Source organism: Lathyrus oleraceus, chromosome 3, assembly GCF_024323335.1.
Source record: "Lathyrus oleraceus cultivar Zhongwan6 chromosome 3, CAAS_Psat_ZW6_1.0, whole genome shotgun sequence".
NCBI classification, from domain to species: domain Eukaryota; kingdom Viridiplantae; phylum Streptophyta; class Magnoliopsida; order Fabales; family Fabaceae; genus Lathyrus; species Lathyrus oleraceus.
In genome coordinates, this window is record NC_066581.1 from 252089552 (window position 1) to 252109892 (window position 20341).

Consider the following 20341-nt stretch of genomic DNA (forward strand, 5'->3'; position numbering starts at 1 on the left):
CAGAGCACTCGTAGCTCGGCTAACGCACGCCAAACAAAACACAAACAGGAAACCGACTGCCAATCGCTGGACTTACGTCAGACTCCACACAAACATGCAAACATGGAAACCGAATGCCAATCGCTGGACTTACATCAGACTCCGAACCAACAAACACACACACAGGAAACCGACTGCCAATCGCTGGACTTACGTCAGACTCCAACAAGCAAACAAGACACAGGAAACCAACTGCCAATCGCTGGACTTACGTCAGACTCCAACACACGCAAGATAACAAACACACACAAAAGAAAAGAAAGTGCCCGGAGAGATCAGCTCAATCTCCTGCCTACGTACCTCATCTGGTATGAGGATCAGGGCGACGTAGTTCCCCTAAACAGGGAAAGAACTTCTAACCTAACCAGAGACAAGGGAGATAACAAGCTACTAGGGAGACTACGACTCGAGCCTAGAAGTTGTCATGCATATGATCCCTATGTTGAGGTCTTTATCCTAACTTGCACAGGAAGCAAGCTAGCCTAAACAGCACATCAAGCAAAACACAAGCACAAGTATCACACACTATATGCAATCAATTGGCTCACACAAGGCTAGGCTTTAGTCAAGGGGTCAAATCAACCTCGACAAACAAGCTAACTAGAATGGGGTGTTTTTAGCTCTTAACCCTAACATTGAGAGTTAGGGTGAAGCAAATGAAATGGGAAGTGAGGGTAAGACCTCACAGCTCTTATCCCTGGCCTGGGAGAGCTTGAATCAAAATAGAAAGTGTGGGAGTTCAGAATGAAGGAACTCTTCTCCACATGACTGACACAACAAGATCTTGGGTTCTTATTCACAATGCATCAACACATGGTGTGTGAGCAAAGTGAATGACACAACTGAATAGCAGGGGATGGATTGCACATCCCTTTTATCTGCCAATTGCCTCTTAAGAGGTCTTTTCCTGCTTGGCACTGTAAGAACAAAAATAGTTCTACAATAGATTCCATGATTTTGATGATAACAAAGGATGAAACCAAAAGTGGTACCCTAACGAAAAGTTTCTAAGTGTGCAGGGTTCTAAAGAAAGAAGAAATAAATCTGATGATGTCATCAGATGCAAAACAAGATCAGATGCAAAATCTCAAGTATCAGAAGCATCTAAAGAGGAATCTCATTCAAGAAGCTCTAAACTCTGGACAAAACTGCAAGTATCAGAAGCATCTGAACAGGAAGTAAAGTCTAGAAGCTCTGACTCTGAACAAATGTCTTCTGCAAACTCTGAAGTTATCAGCGCCATCTGAACATTCAAGAAATAACATCAGAAGCCAATTTCTCCAGATACACAAAGACTCTAATCAGAATTGTTAATCATGATGAAGTAACGTTTAAGCCAAGTTAAAGTTCTGCAAATGGATTTCCTCAATTAGAAAGAGACGTTAATCTCCACTTCCAAGAGAAAAGATACTAATTGTGGTAAGTAGTCACTTCTAAGTGAAAAAGTCTACTGCAGAAGCTATTAATGGAATGGCGTAATTACATCTCAATATCCAATAGATTCAACTCTACTTCAACTCCTATAAATAGAGAAGAAATCTCATTCAGTAAAGATGAAGAAATCACTAGCCAAAACTATACTGAAATTATATCACGCTCAAGAAAAACATCTTTGTTCTTCAAAGATTTTCACTAAGCTTTTGCTTATCAAGTGAAAAATTTGTTCTTAAGTTTGTAATATTTGCTTTCTTAGAAGCATTCTAGATTACACATCTTGTATCTATTTTTATTTGATTTCCTCAAGTGACTCTTTGTAGTCTGTAGACTTGAGAGGACTAAGAGATTTTCTTCTCTCTTAGGGGTTGTTTGTAATCTTTCAAGATTAGTGGATTAAGTCCTTGTTGAAGGCGAAATCACCTTGGCCGGGTGGACTGGAGTAGCTTTGTGTTATAAGCGAACCAGTATAAAATCTTTGTGTGATTTTCATTTTGCAAAAGCGCTTAATTTTTCAAACAATTCAAACCCCCCCTTTCTTGTTTTTCTCACCTTCAATTGGTATCAGAGCTCCGGCTCTGTTATTGATTTTCAAATCAAACACTTAACCGTGTAGAGAGATCCAGTGCGAGAAAAACAAATGGCCCACTCAAATGAGAAAGATTCTTACAATGCCAAGCCTCCTGTTTTTGATGGAGAAAAGTTTGATTACTGGAAAGATAGAATCGAAAGTTTCTTTCTTGGTTATGATGCTGACCTCTGGGACATTGTCACAGATGGATACAAACCTCCAACCTTAAATGGAGCTGAAGTTCCCAGAAGCAAAATGTCAGAAGATCAGAAACGTGAGTTCAAAAATCATCACAAGGCCAGAACAATACTTCTAAATGCCATATCATACAACGAATATGAGAAGATCACCAACAGAGAGACAGCCAAAGATATACTTGACTCTCTAAGGATGACCCATGAAGGAAACTCCCAAGTCAAGGAGACGAAGGCTCTGGCGTTGATCCAGAAATATGAAGCCTTCAAGATGGAAGATGACGAAGCTATAGAAGCTATGTTTTCCAGATTCCAAACTCTTATTGCAGGTCTTAAAGTGCTAGACAAGGGATACACAACTGCAGATCATGTTAAGAAGATTGTCAGAAGTCTGCCAAAGAAATGGAGACCAATGGTTACTGCTCTGAAGCTATCAAAGGATCTGAACAACATCAGCCTTGAGGAACTTGTTAGCTCTCTCAGAAGTCATGAGATAGAACTAGAGGAGGATGAGCCTCAGAAAAGGAACAAGTCAGTGGCGCTGAAGTCCAGACCTGAAAGACGGAAGTCAGACAGAACCAAGGCTCTTCAAGCAGAAACTGCAGACACTGATGACTCTGAACCTGAAGACTCTGATGATGAAGAAGAACTGTCCTTACTAACCAGAAGAGTTAAGCAACTCTGGAAAAGAAGGAACAACAACAACTTCAGAAGATCAAGACCCAGAGGGGATAGATCAGAGTCAACTTCAAAAGGTAAACCTAATAAAGATATTACCTGTTTTGAATGTAAAGAAACAGGTCATTATAGAAATGAATGCCCCAAGCTGAAGAAAGATAACTCTAAGAAAGAAAACTTCAAGAAAAATGCCTTCAGAACAAAGAAGGGATTAATGGCGACCTGGGACGATAGTGAATCAGGATCATCAGAATCTGACTCTGATGAACAAGCCAACGTAGCATTTATGGCTACCACATCCAGCAGCTCAGATGAAGAATCTGAAGAGGTATTTTCTGAACTTTCTAGATCTGACTTAGAATCATGTTTATCAGAAACTCTTACCTCTCTTCAGAAATTAAAACAAAAAGTTAAAAGCATTAAAGGCCTTCTTAAAGCAAAATCTGAAGAATGTAGTGAACTTGAGACAACAATTCTAGCACATGAAGATACAATCAAATCTTTAACGTTAGAAAGAGATGAAGCTAAAACAAAAAGCTTAAAATTAGAAGAAGTGTTGTCTCAAGCACCACAAACTTCAAATGAAATTATTTATAAATATGAAGAAGCCTTTCAACAATTTCTGAAGAATGGGATAAATAGGAGTATTATGGCATCCATGATTTATGGAGTAGGTCAGAATAATAAAAGGGGAATTGGGTATGATTCTGATTCTGATAAAACTTCTACCAGTAACCAGCTTAAATCTCCTTTTTCATATCATTACACACACACACAAGAACAAAAATTTAAGAATGCTAGAAGACCCAAAGTTGTAAGAAACTCTGGGAAAACTAATCTAAAAGGACCCAAGAGATTCTGGGTACCGAAAGATAAGATTATCTATGTTGCAGATATCCTATGCAGCAAAGTTCAGACACCAGTCATGGTACCTGGACTCTGGATGCTCGCGACATATGACGGGAAGAAAGTCTATGTTCCAAAGCCTGGAACTTAAAGACGCTGGCTTCGTAGGCTTCGGAGGAGATCAGAAAGGAAGGATCAGAGGCTCCGGAACTATTGGTAATGGTACTCTTCCCTCTATATCTGATGTTCTTTATGTAGAAGGATTAATGCATAACTTGTTATCCATAAGTCAATTAAGTGATAACGGTTATGATGTAATCTTTAATCAAAAAACGTGTAAAGCCATTAATCAGAACGATGGCTCTGTCCTTTTCACAGGCAAGAGGAAAAACAACATTTATAAAATAAATCTTTCTGATTTAAAAGATCAAAATGTTAAATGTTTAATGTCAGTTCACGAAGAGCAATGGGTATGGCATAGACGCTTAGGCCACATTAGCATGAGGAAACTTTCTCAGCTAACTAAACTTGAGTTAGTCAGAGGCCTACCTAAACTGAAATTTTCTTCAGATGCTCTGTGTGAAGCTTGTCAGAAAGGAAAGTTTTCAAAAACATCTTTTAAAAAGAAAAATGTTGTTTCTACCTCCAAGCCTCTGGAGCTTCTTCACATTGACTTATTTGGTCCTGTGAAAACAGCATCAGTCAATGGAAAGAAGTATGGACTAGTAATCGTTGATGATTACAGCCGCTGGACATGGGTAAAATTCCTAAAGCACAAGAGTGAGTCTCACTCTGTATTCACCAGTTTCTGTTCTAAAGTGCAAAAAGAATTTGACTCTAAAATTGTTAGAGTCAGAAGTGATCATGGTGGAGAATTTGAAAATAAAGATTTTGAAGAATTATTTGATTCTAATGGAATATCCCATGATTTCTCCTGCCCTAGAACTCCACAACAAAATGGAGTTGTAGAGAGGAAGAATAGGACACTCCAAGAAATGGCCAGAACCATGATCAATGAAACAAATGTAGCAAAGCACTTTTGGGAAGAAGCTGTAAATACAGCGTGTTACATTCAGAATAGAATCTCTATTAGACCTATTCTGGATAAGACTCCCTATGAACTGTGTAAGGGAAGAAAACCCAACATTTCTTATTTTCATCCTTTTGGATGCATTTGTTTTATATTAAATACTAAAGAACATCTGAACAAGTTTGATTCCAAAGCACAGAAAGGTATTATGTTAGGATACTCAGAACGCTCTAAAGGCTACAGAGTATACAACACAGAAACCAAAATTGTGGAGGAATCAATTCATGTTAGATTTGATGATAAGCTTGACCCTGAAAAGTCAAAGCTAGTTGAAAAGTTTGCAGATTTAGAGATCACTCTGGTAGAATCTGAGAAAATTCCAGAAGCACCTGTCACTCCAGACTCTGAAGAAATTAAATCTCCAGAAATTCCAAGGAAAGTCAAGAGTCGTAGCAACGTATCTGAAGACTTGATTTTGGGAAACAAAGATGAACCTGTTAGAACCAGATCTACCTTCAGAACTTCTGAAGATATTCCTCTGGGACTAGTGTCTCTGATTGAGCCTACGTCCTGTGATGAAGCTCTTCAAGATAATGATTGGGTGGCAGCTATGCAAGAAGAGTTAGATCAATTCTCCAAGAATGATGTCTGGGATCTTGTTCCTAAACCCAGAGGCACTCATGTCATTGGAACCAGATGGGTGTTCAGAAACAAACTGAACGAGAAAGGAGAAGTTGTCAGAAACAAAGCACGACTGGTAGCTCAAGGTTATAGTCAACAAGAAGGTATTGATTATAATGAAACTTTTGCTCCAGTCGCAAGGTTAGAGTCTATTCGTCTTCTTGTATCATTTGCTATTAATCACTCTATAAAATTATACCAAATGGATGTCAAGAGTGCATTTCTAAATGGTTATATTTCAGAAGAAGTGTATGTTAATCAACCTCCTGGTTTTGAAAACTCAAATTTTCCAGAACATGTTTTCAAACTTAAGAAATCCTTATATGGACTTAAACAAGCTCCCAGAGCTTGGTATGAACGCTTAAGTAATTTTCTTCTGGAACAAAATTTTATCAGAGGGAAAGTTGATTCTACACTCTTCTGTAAAAATCATAAAAATGATCTCATGATATGCCAAATTTATGTTGATGACATTATTTTTGGTTCTGCTAATATTTCTGTTTGCCAAGAATTTTCTAAGTTAATGCAGGCAGAATTTGAAATGAGTCTAATGCAAGAACTAAAGTTCTTTCTGGGAATTCAAATCAATCAAACTCCAGAAGTCACGTACATTCATCAAAGCAAGTACATTAAAGACGTTCTAAAGAAGTTTGATATGTCTGAATGCAATTCTGCAAAGACTCCCATGCATCCAACTTGCATTCTGGAGAAGGAAGAGGTAAGCAACAAGGTTTGTCAGAAGCTCTATCGAGGTATGATAGGCTCTCTTCTCTATCTGACTGCTACTCGTCCTGATATTCTCTTTAGCGTCTGTCTTTGTGCCAGATTCCAATCAGATCCTAGAGAATCTCATTTAACAGCTGTTAAGAGAATTCTTAAGTATCTGAAAGGAACCCCTAACCTGGGCCTGATGTATGAGAAAACATCAGAGTATAGGCTTTCTGGTTATTGTGATGCAGATTATGCAGGAGATAGAATAGAACGTAAAAGCACATCTGGAAATTGCCAGCTTCTGGGAAACAACTTAATCTCCTGGGCTAGCAAAAGACAGTCAACAATTGCTCTATCAACTGCAGAAGCAGAATATATCTCAGCGTCACTATGCACAACTCAGATGCTCTGGATGAAACATCAGCTAGAAGATCTACAAATCTTTGAGAGTAACATTCCTATCCTTTGTGATAATACTGCTGCTATTTGTTTAAGTAAGAATCCCATTCTACATTCCAGAGCCAAACACATAGAAATTAAACATCATTTTATTAGAGACTATGTTCAGAAAGGAATAGTAACGCTGAAGTTCATTGATACAGAACATCAATGGGCAGATATCTTTACTAAGCCTCTAGCTGAAGATAGATTTCGTTTCATCTTAGAAAATCTGAACATTAAAAATTGTCCTGAGTAAAATTTGGCTCTGAACATGTAAAATGAGACTCTGATAAAAACAAATATACTTCTGCCTCTGACTCTGATACTTCTACCAAGTTAAGAAGATATCTGAGTTAGAAATCTTCAGAAATCCTTTTGTATTCCTGAAGATCAGAAACATCAACACGTGGGGAACATGCGTCTAACCCTAGAACTTCTAGACAGCTGTCAAGAGAAATCAAAGGTCAGAACGCTTGAAATCTCCTCGAGCAGTGTGCTTACTGTTGGGATTAGACATTCATTAATGAGCTGTAATCATTTTTCCCCCAAACGTGCCATTTTGGTTTTTGTGCTAACGCTGGTATGTGTGTCGTTTTGCATGTGTTTAATCTCCTTAGGTATATAAACACTTTTCTCACATTTCACACACTTATCACTCTCACTCACTCTTAAACCCTAAACCCTCTCTCGAAGTTTTCTCTGCAACCTTCTCAGTTCTTCATCTTCTTCATCAATCTTCATCATGAATCCTCAAGAACAATCTGTTTTTGACTTCTCCCAACAAATGGAAGCTGCTTCTAACCCCCAAACCTCAAACACTCAAACACCCATGGTTGTAGATGTTACCACAACCCCAGTTTACAAAGAACCTCACATTTTGGAACGCGAACAACACATAAACCTTTCAACTCCCTTTGAAGGTTTGGATGTTCTATGTGAATCGCTGGTAGATTTTGAGAATTTGAGAAGAAATGGCGTTGATTTAACTGAAGATCTTCGCAAGCAAGGTTGGGAAAACTACTTCAACAGATTGTATGGTCCAATCTATCCTCTTCTGGTGAAAGAGTTCTGGAGATGTGCAGATGCTGATGATGAGTTCATTGTTTCTTTTGTTCTGGGAGTGAAGATCATCATCACAGAAGCATCTATTGCCTCTTTGCTGAACATGGAGAGAACTGGAGGTAAAAGGATTTACAACATTCCTCCAAGGTCCAAGCGCATCACAGAAGTCATTAACCCTACAATCTTCAAAGCAAATGTTGAAGGAAACCCCTCTAAGAACAAGGAGCTTCATCAGAACCTCCGAGTTTGGTTGAAGATTATTCTGGGAACAATCCATCATCGTCCAGCCTCCAACTCTTCAGATTATATAAATGCTGATCAGAAGTGCATCCTCTACTGTATTCAGAAGGGTATTCCAATCAACCTCCCTGTTCTTCTCTTCAGATATCTGAGGGATTCAGTCAGAGAAACAAGGAACAATATGAAGCCCAGATCCTACATTCCTCTGGGAAGATTGCTCTCTGACATCTTCATTGAGCATGGGCTGGTAGATGCTCTGGAAAAGACCAGATGCATGGATGATCTGGCAATTGACGTTGGAAAGCCTCTGAATGCCAGAAATCTGAGGAGTATGGGAATCATCAAAGACATCAGAGTCAAGCCCACTATGAATGTGACCTGGGAAGCTCTGAAGGATCAGAGGAAGATGCCTCATGGCCTTGAAAGGTTCTTCAAAAATGAACCCAGAGATGCCATTGCCATCTACCTTCAGGATCGTCTGGATGAAGGCATTGACGTTTCTGATTTCCGCCTTGAAGACTGTCTGGATTCTGTAGAAGATCTGGTCAGATACAAAAGAGGCCTTTCTGAGAAGAAGATAGCTGAGGAAGCAAGGAAGGCAAAGAAACCCAGAACTGGAGAATCCTCTGGAACCAAAGCTCCTCTGAAAGTCTCTTCTTCCTCTGGTAAGTCCATTCCTCCTGTCTCTTCTGAATCTGTAATGGCTTCCTCTAACCCTCTCTCCTCTCAACCAATTTTTACAACCTCAGAAATACCACCTTCTACCATTAGAACCTCTCAACCTCCACCTGTTCTAAAAATTGCCCGTACTTTTACAACAACCTCTGACCCTAATCAACTATATCACCACAGTTCTTCCTCATCCTCTGAGTATGAGTCACCACCTTACCTTTCCCCTTCTTCTAACCAAGAGTCCTCTGATCATGAGTCTTCTGATCAAGAACACTCTGACCCAAACTCCCCAACAATAGCTGAAATTTATGCTAAAAATTTCGCTCCACAAACTCAAACACAAACTGAAGTAACCTCTCCCCTCCGAACTTCTATTCCACAACAAACAACCACCATTACCTCTGAAAATCAAACTTCCCTTCCACCACAAACAACCACCACACCCTCTGAAACTCAACCATCTGTAATTCGCCCATCTGAACCTTATATCACTCCACCATTAATTCCCGCTGTACCTAGCCCAGACTCTGACCCATTAGATGTAAACCCACTCTATGCCTCATCCCCCAGTCTTCAACCAGACCCAGATTCTGAACTTCAACCAGAAGCAGAATCTGAACCCCAGCCAGAACCAGAAACTGAACCTCAACCTCTACATCTCAGCCCTCAAAACTCTCCACCTCATTCACCTGAACCTGAACCTGAACCTAAAATTATCATACCTACCCTTGAGGAGGCCATTATGCAGGTTGCAGAATCCTCAGTCCAGAAGATCAAGTCTCTGGCTAAAAATTCTGAAGTTAGTGATGATCCTAAATCTGTTAGGACACACTGGAACAGAGTTATTAGTTGGATGACCTCTGAGTCTTATAGGCTGAAGAGTATCTCTGAACAAGTCAGAAATGGCTACATCAGAGACTCTGAGGAAAGACTCCAGGAAAGACTGGCCAGAGAAGCTGAGGCCAGAAGGTTAGAGGAGGAGAGACTGGCTAGAGAAGCTGAGGCCAAGAGATTGGAAGAAGAAAGGTTGGCTAAGGAAGCTGCAGAAGAAGCTAAGAGGTTGGAAGAAGAACGCCTGGCAAAGGAAGCAGAACTTCTGAGAATTCAGGAAGCAGAAGCCAAGGCTAAGGCAGATGCAGAAGCCCAAGCTGCTGCTGAAGCTGAAACCCAGCAGGCTCTGATTCAGGGGGAGTCTTCCTCTGCGATCCCTCTGATTCTTAACACTCTGAAGGAGATCAAGCAAGATCAGAAAGAGATCAAGCAAGATCAGAGTGAGCTCCGGGCAAGGATGGACAAACAAGACGCTCTGAATGAAAACCTCCAGAATATGTTTGCCATGCTACTACAGAGACTTCCTCCTCCTCCAAACCCTTAGGCACTTAGGATTTATTTTGGTTGCCTAGTGTTTTTGCTTCTGTCTTTTCTTTTTTAGCTCTGATATTCTCTTGAATCTGTTGTTTTTGACTGCTGTTTGCCTTTGTGCTGTTTAATGAAGTGTTTTTCTCTCTATTTTTTATGTTTTATGCCTTTTTGATTATGCCAAAAAGGGGGAGAAATTATTAAATAGCTCTGATGAAAATTATGTCTAAAACCTTAAGCATTCTGCAACAATTATAGAAATAGTTCTGATATAAATAGCTCTGATTAAATAATAGCTCTGATTAAATAACTCTAACTTTAAAGTTAAGCATTTGCAGAAAGTTTTCAGAAACCTAATTACTTGGAAAGCTCTGGTAAGAACTTCTGAACTCCCTAGTACTAACTCAGGGGGAGCTTTTGTTTATCTGATCTAATATTTTTCATGTTTCATCTGATAATTTTATTTGTTTTGTCATCATCAAAAAGGGGGAGATTGTAAGAACAAAAATAGTTCTACAATAGATTCCATGATTTTGATGATAACAAAGGATGAAACCAAAAGTGGTACCCTAACGAAAAGTTTCTAAGTGTGCAGGGTTCTAAAGAAAGAAGAAATAAATCTGATGATGTCATCAGATGCAAAACAAGATCAGATGCAAAATCTCAAGTATCAGAAGCATCTAAAGAGGAATCTCATTCAAGAAGCTCTAAACTCTGGACAAAACTGCAAGTATCAGAAGCATCTGAACAGGAAGTAAAGTCTAGAAGCTCTGACTCTGAACAAATGTCTTCTGCAAACTCTGAAGTTATCAGCGCCATCTGAACATTCAAGAAATAACATCAGAAGCCAATTTCTCCAGATACACAAAGACTCTAATCAGAATTGTTAATCATGATGAAGTAACGTTTAAGCCAAGTTAAAGTTCTGCAAATGGATTTCCTCAATTAGAAAGAGACGTTAATCTCCACTTCCAAGAGAAAAGATACTAATTGTGGTAAGTAGTCACTTCTAAGTGAAAAAGTCTACTGCAGAAGCTATTAATGGAATGGCGTAATTACATCTCAATATCCAATAGATTCAACTCTACTTCAACTCCTATAAATAGAGAAGAAATCTCATTCAGTAAAGATGAAGAAATCACTAGCCAAAACTATACTGAAATTATATCACGCTCAAGAAAAACATCTTTGTTCTTCAAAGATTTTCACTAAGCTTTTGCTTATCAAGTGAAAAATTTGTTCTTAAGTTTGTAATATTTGCTTTCTTAGAAGCATTCTAGATTACACATCTTGTATCTATTTTTATTTGATTTCCTCAAGTGACTCTTTGTAGTCTGTAGACTTGAGAGGACTAAGAGATTTTCTTCTCTCTTAGGGGTTGTTTGTAATCTTTCAAGATTAGTGGATTAAGTCCTTGTTGAAGGCGAAATCACCTTGGCCGGGTGGACTGGAGTAGCTTTGTGTTATAAGCGAACCAGTATAAAATCTTTGTGTGATTTTCATTTTGCAAAAGCGCTTAATTTTTCAAACAATTCAAACCCCCCCTTTCTTGTTTTTCTCACCTTCAGGCACAAAATTAAACAAACACAAGCATTGCCTCTTAAGGAGAGCTTCAGACAGGTGCCTGCCAACATAACATGACAGGTCTTCCAGACTACATGAAGATCAAGAGATTATACCTCAGTGGTATGCAAACCACAAGCAATGCAAAGCAAGTTCAAATGAACTTAAAGCAACTTAGGTACCTGTGGAAACAGCTAAACCAATTAATACAAAATCCAGACAAACAGTCAACAGTCAAAATCTAACAGACAACCCAATATGCAAGACATAAGCCATAAGCACAAGTGAATGGTTTTCAAAGCCTACAAAACAAGCAAATGTTAGCCAACAACAACAAATGGTCAAGCTCAAATGAAGGAGCAACATCAACCAAGGAGATGCACACTTGAACCTGAAATCACAACTCAAATGTAAGTAACAAACCACTAGGTCAAAGCCTAGGGTCAAAAGAGGATCAAAAAACCCAAAACAGAACTTGATATTCAACATAGATCATATTTAATCAATCAAGAATAAGTCCTAAAAAGTACCAAACCAAAATCAATAGGCAAGTTCATGTAATAGGCAAGAGAAGTCAATGACCAATTCAAGGCATGCATTTGATCATTATGAATGAAAATTCCCAATCAAAACAGAAATGATTCAAATAATTCTGGAAAAATTTATGAACATTCAACACATCTAACATGATCATCACACAAAAAATAAGAAGCATTAGAGGTCATTTGGCATGGAAATCAAATTTCACAAGTTGAACAACCAAAGGTGTGACACAAATTGTCATACCATGCAAACACAAGCATAAAACAGAAATGGTGCATGAGAAAAATACCAAACCAAGCCTCAAAGGTCCATCAATGTGTCTAGAATCAGCATGTAAAATTTCAAGTCCATTGGATTAAAAACAAGCATTTCATGATAGTTTGAATCAAGCAAGGTCATATATGCACATGTGTTCAATCAACCTAGAGCAAATAAAATTCCAGCCAGGCACAACTTTCAAACTCATCATCATAAAAAACTAGACAAAACAAGGATCATTTTGCAAAAAATTGGGAGTGAATTGATGCATTTTTCAATTTTATATGATTTTATGAAGTTAGCATACAAAATGAAATTTAAAAATGAACATGGCATATGGAAATGGAGGGAAAGGCCAAAAATGATGGATATTTGAAAAAAGAGATTTCGGCCAGAATCGAATCGAGGGAGAATTCAAATGAAGCGCGCTACATGAAACGCATGCGTTTTCATAAAACCCTAAGCCTGCGTAAATTTGGACGGTTCAAACCGACGCTATTTGCACAAAACCGCCGCAATTTTTCCAGAAACCATAACAATGCATGCATCTTCATCTTCTTCATGATGAAGATGATGAATGTTCATCCAATTTTCCAGAAAATTCCAGAAACGTCCAGAATTCAAAAACAAATACATCATCATGCAGCATTTTCAATGGTGAGCATAGACCAACTAACATCTAAACACAAATCATCAAGAACAAAGAGAATCGAGCAAAATCATTTTTGGATGCAAAACTTTAATCACTCATAACTTGCTCAATAATGCACCAATTCACTCGATTTTTCTACCAGAATTCTCAGTAAACAAGGATCTACACAAATATACACATGGATTTGAGAATAATTGAGATCGAATTTTCACCTTCTTGAAGAGCAGAATCTTGTTTTGCGCGTTCCAAGGCTTGTAATGGTCCAGATCAATTCCAGAAGTCTTGTGGAGATGATTGATGAAGAATTGGAAGCTTAAACATGTGTGAATCCAACTGAATTTGAAAACTCCATTGATGCTTTCAAGCTTCAAGCATGGTTGAATCTATCACGAATTCTTCAAAGTACACGTTGAATCTTACTCAAAACTACTCCAGGATCAAGAATCATGCAAGGAAATGAGTGTTTGTGTGAAGAATTTGGAAGTTCTTTGTGAGAGAAAAATTTGAGCAAAATTCTAAATCTAGATCTGAAAATGTGTATTCTGTCCAATTCAGTTGTGATTAAGCCTTTATATCCCTTGCTAATCATTCTGAAATTAACACTAAGCCATGTTTAATTGGGATTAGAAAGAAATAAGGTGCATGCACAAATTTGCATTTTCACCTCATGCATGAAATGCATGCGTGAACAGTACACCATGCTGGCCCAAATTCACTCAAAATTACATTTTAAACACAATGGCATTAGTAGAAAGTCCATACAATGCACCATTTTTAAATTTCCAATTTTCCCTCCGAAATTGACTTGGATATGCAAATGCTCATGTGTTAACATTTCAAGCAATGTGATGGTTGATTTGGAAACCTCATGACATGAGAAGAACAATGCAAAAAGAACCACCAAATTTGGAGTTTTGGTTCAAAAGATAAGGCCATTTGAAGTTTCAAGCACACTTTGCAATAATTTGATCATAACTCCTTAACCATTCATTAGAAATTCATGATCTTGGACTTTTTGGAAATGGGAGAGAAAGGTCTTCAACTTTCATGTTAGACAAAATTCCATTTGAAGCTTCTTTGATGTTGGAAAGTTGAGTTGAAGTTGGTCCAAAAACTTGCCATTTTTGGAAACTTGAAATTACAGGCCACTTTCCATTTTTGGAAACTTTTGATATGGCTTCAAAATCTTCAAGGTAGATGTTTGACATGTTGAATAACCTTCTTTGGGACATGAATGAAGTGTCTCAAACCATTTCTCCATCTCCTAGCCCTCGGTTGACTTACAGTTGACTTTTATGGGCCTCGGATGACTTGGTCATGCACTGTGGACTTTGAACCTTCAACACTTGGCTAAATTGCATCAAAATGAACCTTGGGTCATGTAAGATCTCTAGAACAAACATAGGGCCTTCATCTCATGGAAATGCCCTTGCTCTCTTGCACAGATGGATTCTCCTGATCAGTCTTAACTGATGAAATGCAATGCACTATGCAATGTTAATGACCTAAAAATGAAATGATTGTACAAATGGGAGGTGCAAATTTGAAGTGCTACACCTAGGAGTACCTAGGACACTTTGGATGCTAACACCTTCCCTCTGTGTAACCAACCCCCTTACCTGTAATCTCTGACATTTTATTAGTTTTGATTTGAAAACTTCTTACTTTTGGGTTTTGTTCGTACTTTTTCCCTTTTCCCTTGGAAACAATAAAAGCGCGGGGGCGACTCTTGTTATTTGATGTCTTGCTTATCCATAGCTTGATGAACATGAGTTTACCGTTGCACCTTGTCTATCTGATCTTGGAGAGATTTGTCAAATATCGATGTGACTGTTCTAGATTTACTGAATCTTGAAGCGGCTTGTCTTTTTTGCTTAACCGAGTTTGTAGGTGTTCTACCCCTTGGTGTGATCATATAAAATGAGATTCCCTTGCTCAACGGAGTCCTCATGTGTTATGTCCTTTGTTATGATCAAGCTCCTCAATTCATACTCATTGTGAAAACTTTCTTGATGTCAAGTGCTTACTCACGAGTAAAAATTGTTCATTTTGAAAATGATAACTGAAATGTTATATTTATATCAGTTTTGAAATCCAAGCTTGTTCACTAGAAATATGACATATAGTGAATAGATCACTAGTGAGAATGCCATATCGATACCAACACAAATGATAAGCAAAAACTTTAGGAGTCAGTTTTAACACGATCTTATCGTAGTATGCTTTCAAAATAAACCTTGTTTCAATTAGGTCTTGGGAGGATTGTAGTGTGGCCTGGTTCATAGTTTCAAAAAAAAGGATTTACGGCTCAAAACTTATTCTAACCCATTTGCTCTCATTGATGCTCTCCAGTCTTACGTTCAGCTAGTTCAACACAAGCGCTCATTTTCCAAAAGGAATTTTGAATAGTAAAAGTGATGATTAAGGAACCAATGAAGTTTTCGGAGTGGTAGTCACCCAGCTTTTGTTTGGTTTGTAGCCACGTGAATTTCTTCTTGATGAGGCTTTTTGCTTTTGATCCTCTCTTCTTTTTTTACTTTTTTTTTCTTTCCCTTATTTTTGTATGGACTGGTTTTTTGAATTTGCAACCCACCGGGATGCCCTAATTTTTTCATAAGTCACTTGTTTTGACTTAGCGGGCTTTCTCTCTTTTTTATTTATTTTGGATTTCTCTTTTCTTTTTCTTTGTTTAGACCAAATTGTGCGACATTTATTCGTTTGATTTGAAGGGGTTGTGAATGCCTCATTCCTTTTCTGGGTGAGAGAAAATCGTTGTGGATTTTTGGTTTTTGACCTCTTGTGAGGGATAAGATATGGTTGATCCTCATATGGAATGCTTCCTTTTTGAAATTTGAACGCTAGGTCAAACTAGCTGAAGGTTATCCTGCCCCTGGTTAAGATTGAGGGTTTTATATACAGAAAGAAACTTATATTCCAAGGCTCAAAAAGGGTTTACTAGGGATTATCTTCCTTATACATATGGTGTTTGGGGAGTTGAAACAATGCCTTACATCATCAGCAAGGTTTTATTTAAATGCATATAGATAGCAGTTTCGTGTTTTTTTATTTCATCATTCTCCTTTTGATTTTGCTTAAACAAGAGTTTGATATCAATAAATAAAATATGAGGGGACACGAGTGGATTGATTCAAAATATTCATATTTATTTCATTATTTTTATCAATTGAAAACAAACAAATTTTACAAGTGAATATTACATTGACAAACAAGAGAACTACTAATGGTAATGATTGAAAATGAAAAAATGACCGCTGGCGTAATCAGCCTTATTTTCCATCCACATACTAGAGTTATTATGTTTGTAGGAGTTGACGTAATAGTCCCCACGGAGATCCTTCTTCAGATTCTTCCCACGGATGCAACCTCTTCAAATCTACCTTTGCTTCCATTTATACTAGTTATGGCATGGCATATGTGCCTTCCTGCGGAATCATGGGGTTGTTCAATATGTTTGGGCCAGTGGCATGAATGAGATAGCCTTTAAGTCGACCAGGTCTTGTACCTTATGCTTGAAAATGTTACAGTTCTCAATCGTGTGTCCCGGCGTTTCAGAGTGGAACTAATACCTAACATTTATATCATATCCTGGAGGAAAAGGTGTTGAATGAGGCTTAGCTTCCCTTAGTTGAACCAATAAGCCATTGAGAAAATGAGAAAGTTGTTGACTGTGAGGAATAGAAATCGGGTCAAACTTTCTCTCAACCCTTCTTACCTTCTGTTGCCCTTGTTGATGGAAATTTTGTCGTTGTGGATCATAGGGTTATTGATAATGCATTGGTTGTTGACGTTTGTATTAGCTGTAAACCAATAGGAATTGCATACATTTGTTGCTGATACTGGTTTGGTGCTACTGTTACCACTTGATAGTATGGAACTTAGTAGGCTTCAGCCTCCCCTTTTGTTGTCATGGCAGCATTGGACTCCCCTTCCTTCTTATTTGGGAATTCAGAGTGGGGTCTCTTTGCTCCATTAGCAACGGCTGTTGTATCTTGAATTTTACCATTCTTCAAATAATTTTCAATCCATTCACCAGCAACGACCAAGTCTGAAAAACTTGAAGAAGCACTACCAACCATCCTGTCAAGATAAGGCCCCTGAAGGGTACTCATGAACATGTTTACAAGCTCACTTTATAGAAGAGGAGGTTGAACCCTGACAGCCAACTTTCTCCATCTTTGTGCATATTCCTTGAATGATTCATTAGACTAATGAGTGAGGCTCTGAAGTTGAGTTTGGTTAGGAGTCATATCTGTGTTATAATGATAATGTTTTAGAAATGATTCATCTATCTCTCTCAATATTCAGATATGCATGCGCTCAAGCTGTATATACCATTCAAGAGAAACCCCATTAAGGTTGTATTGAAATAAGTGCATCAAAAGTTTCTCATCATCGGAATAAACGGCCATCCTCCTGCAATAAGATCGGACAGCTAACCCCTTTGTACTTTTCAAAGTCAGGTACCTTAAACTTAGAAGGAATTTTCACACCAAGCACCAAGCACATGTCGGCAACATCTAACCCAAAAGAACCAGAATCCTTAATAGCCTTCATTTTTTCCTCCAAAACACAGAGTTTCTTCTAGACCTCAGCAGTCAATGGTCCAAAGGCATCATAAACTAAATCAGCTTTTGGAATGAAGAAAGCATCCTGATGTACATTTATCTCAGGTTGGGTTTCCCCATTGAAAGTGATGTTGAAAGTAGGACCAGCATTTTGATTTACGGGACCTCTCTTAGGAGGAGGTTGAGTCACAACTAGTGTACTGATACCCCCTAGCGGATTCACTGGAAGTGTTATAGCAGGATTCGCAGTAGTGGCCCTTAAATTGGCCTGTCATACTTCTTCCTAGCCCCTAGCCATAGCTTGCATAGCTTTCATAAGTTGGCCTATCTGGGCTCTCATATTAAGCATATCTTTCCTCATTGTAGCCTGGTTCTATTCTAGTTGATCCATTATCAGTCTTTGGTTGTTGTGAGTGTTGTAAGGATGTTGAGAAGTCAACTTGACGGTAGCAGGTTCTGGACAAAGGCCAAGTCACAGTGAGTTCTCCGGATTTTGTATGATGAAATGCAAGATGATACATGAATGTATGCAAAAAAAAGAATTTTTGTTCCCAAGGGAATGCATATGCTGAATCATTTTTTTGTGATGGTATGATGAAATGGCATGCAACAAGGCAGATTCAAAGGTTTGACGATGCGATAATTTAGCTTCAAAAGTTCATTATGCATATAGTGCTACAACAATAGTATCCAATAATGTAAGTTAATAGCTCGACATGCTCTGGATAGTCTTCTTATACTGATTGATACAGGTTCAAAATTTTGGTGCAATCATTATTTTTAAGGAATGTAGAGTCTATGGTTTCCTACAAACAAGATCTCATATCCCCTTATAGGTGGGTTCTAGTCTTGAAGAAAATAGTCCCTAGAAGGTCTCCCAGAGTCATCGGTCCAAATGAAAATACCCTACCGTAGCGAATTCTCGCAGGACAAAGGTATTTCCAAGTGAATCTAGTCTGGGTGTGGTCTCGTGTCAACCCAACGCACGAAACGCGGGTCAACACGACTATCCACGATTCTACCCTGTGTATATGCTCAAGCTCGGGTATAGAGCTTCTCTCGAATCACAAAGCCCATCCCACAATGGAAAATATATAACAAACATGCATCATTTAAAGCAATCAGGATGCAATAAATGAAGCAAAGCAATAAGGATAAATGACCTGAAAGAGGTAAACTGTAATATCTTCATCATATTACGGATTATTTGTCCATACTTCTTGATGTAGGTTCAAAGGTTCGACGTTATGCTAAAACAAATGCATGTAGGGTCTTGGTTTCCTACATAAAACTCATATCCCCCTCACATGTGTGTATTGTTCTTCAAAGGTAACTCTAAAAAGGTCCATAGAGTCAATGACCCATTTTTAGATACCATTTCTTGAGACGAATGACTCGTAGGACAATTATTCTCCCAAAAGGATCTACTCTAGTGTAACGTCTTGTGCTGACCATGCTCGGGACTAACTCTAAGTATATCAATCACGAATCTAGCCACAATACTATCCTGTGTTTGTGCTCAAGCTCGGGTATAGAGCTTTTCTCTCATGTAACATCATCCCAGCCCAACAGAGAGTATAACAGATATATCCAGAGTATGTTGCATATGAATATTTAAAGCAATAAAGAATACAATAAATAACATAATGATAGAGCAAGTAAATTGATAAAGATAAACACCTAAACATGCAATGAAAGAAATCAAATTGGCTTGCTTATGGACTCCCTAGCAGAGCCGCCAGATGAAGATACACAAAATATACCTGAGCGCATCACAGACTCAAAGATACAATTGAGTCGCCATCAAACTTTATTTATTTCCGAAGGAAAGGGAAAACATCTATAAAACCTACGGGAAGAGAAAAAGGGTAAGGAAGTCGGTTATGTAAGGGGAATATATTAGCACCCCTCACATCCGTTGTAGTTAACGGGAACCATTTTGATTGTTCTATGCTCAAATGGGTGTTACTATCTAAAGGTTACTTGTGAGTGATCTAAATAAGAGGGAGAAAAAGAAATTAATAATTAATGTGCTCGCCAAGGATTTGGATCCTCGTGCCTATGTATTCTCATCGTGCAATGAGAAAGTCAGAGCTCCATAGTTCGTGGTAAAAAATAAGAATTTGTTGGTTGTTTTTAGTGAATAATGTTAATGTTCACGTTCTAGCAATTAAATGTTGCTTGTATACTTACGCATGGGATACTTAAGCATTTGTTTGTTTGCAATAGAGTGGATATGCTTGGATCATATTCTAGAAGTTAAACATTACTTGTATACCCGTGCATGGGAGGCTTAAGCGTCGTTTATGGTAGAACGAAAGTAACATGTCCTTTCTGAAAAAGGTTTGAAAAGATGCCCCAAGGCAAAAATGGATTTGACTAGTGGTGATTTCTTTTAGATTTGAAAAGAATTTTTTTATATGAATTGCACTAAAGTCTATGAACGAAGTCGAATATTTTGAGTAACTAGGATCTACGCCCTATACTCAAAGGTACTCCAGACAAGGATAGGAATGATCTCTTTCATCATTCTTCGTTGCTAAAGGCTCATGGCACACAATTCGCGTCAGAACTGATAAGTATGCTGAAGAATAACCTTTGTCGTGCTTGAATAGTAATCCAGTCTCTAGTTTATCTGCAATGTTCTGATTTGTATTGGTTTGAGTGTAAAGTCTTGAGATATCCAAAGAAGCTCCAGTATAGGGATTAGTCTTATAAAGTGATCAAGATACTTTTGATCACTTGAATAGACAGAGATGATGAGCATACGTCAAAGGATTT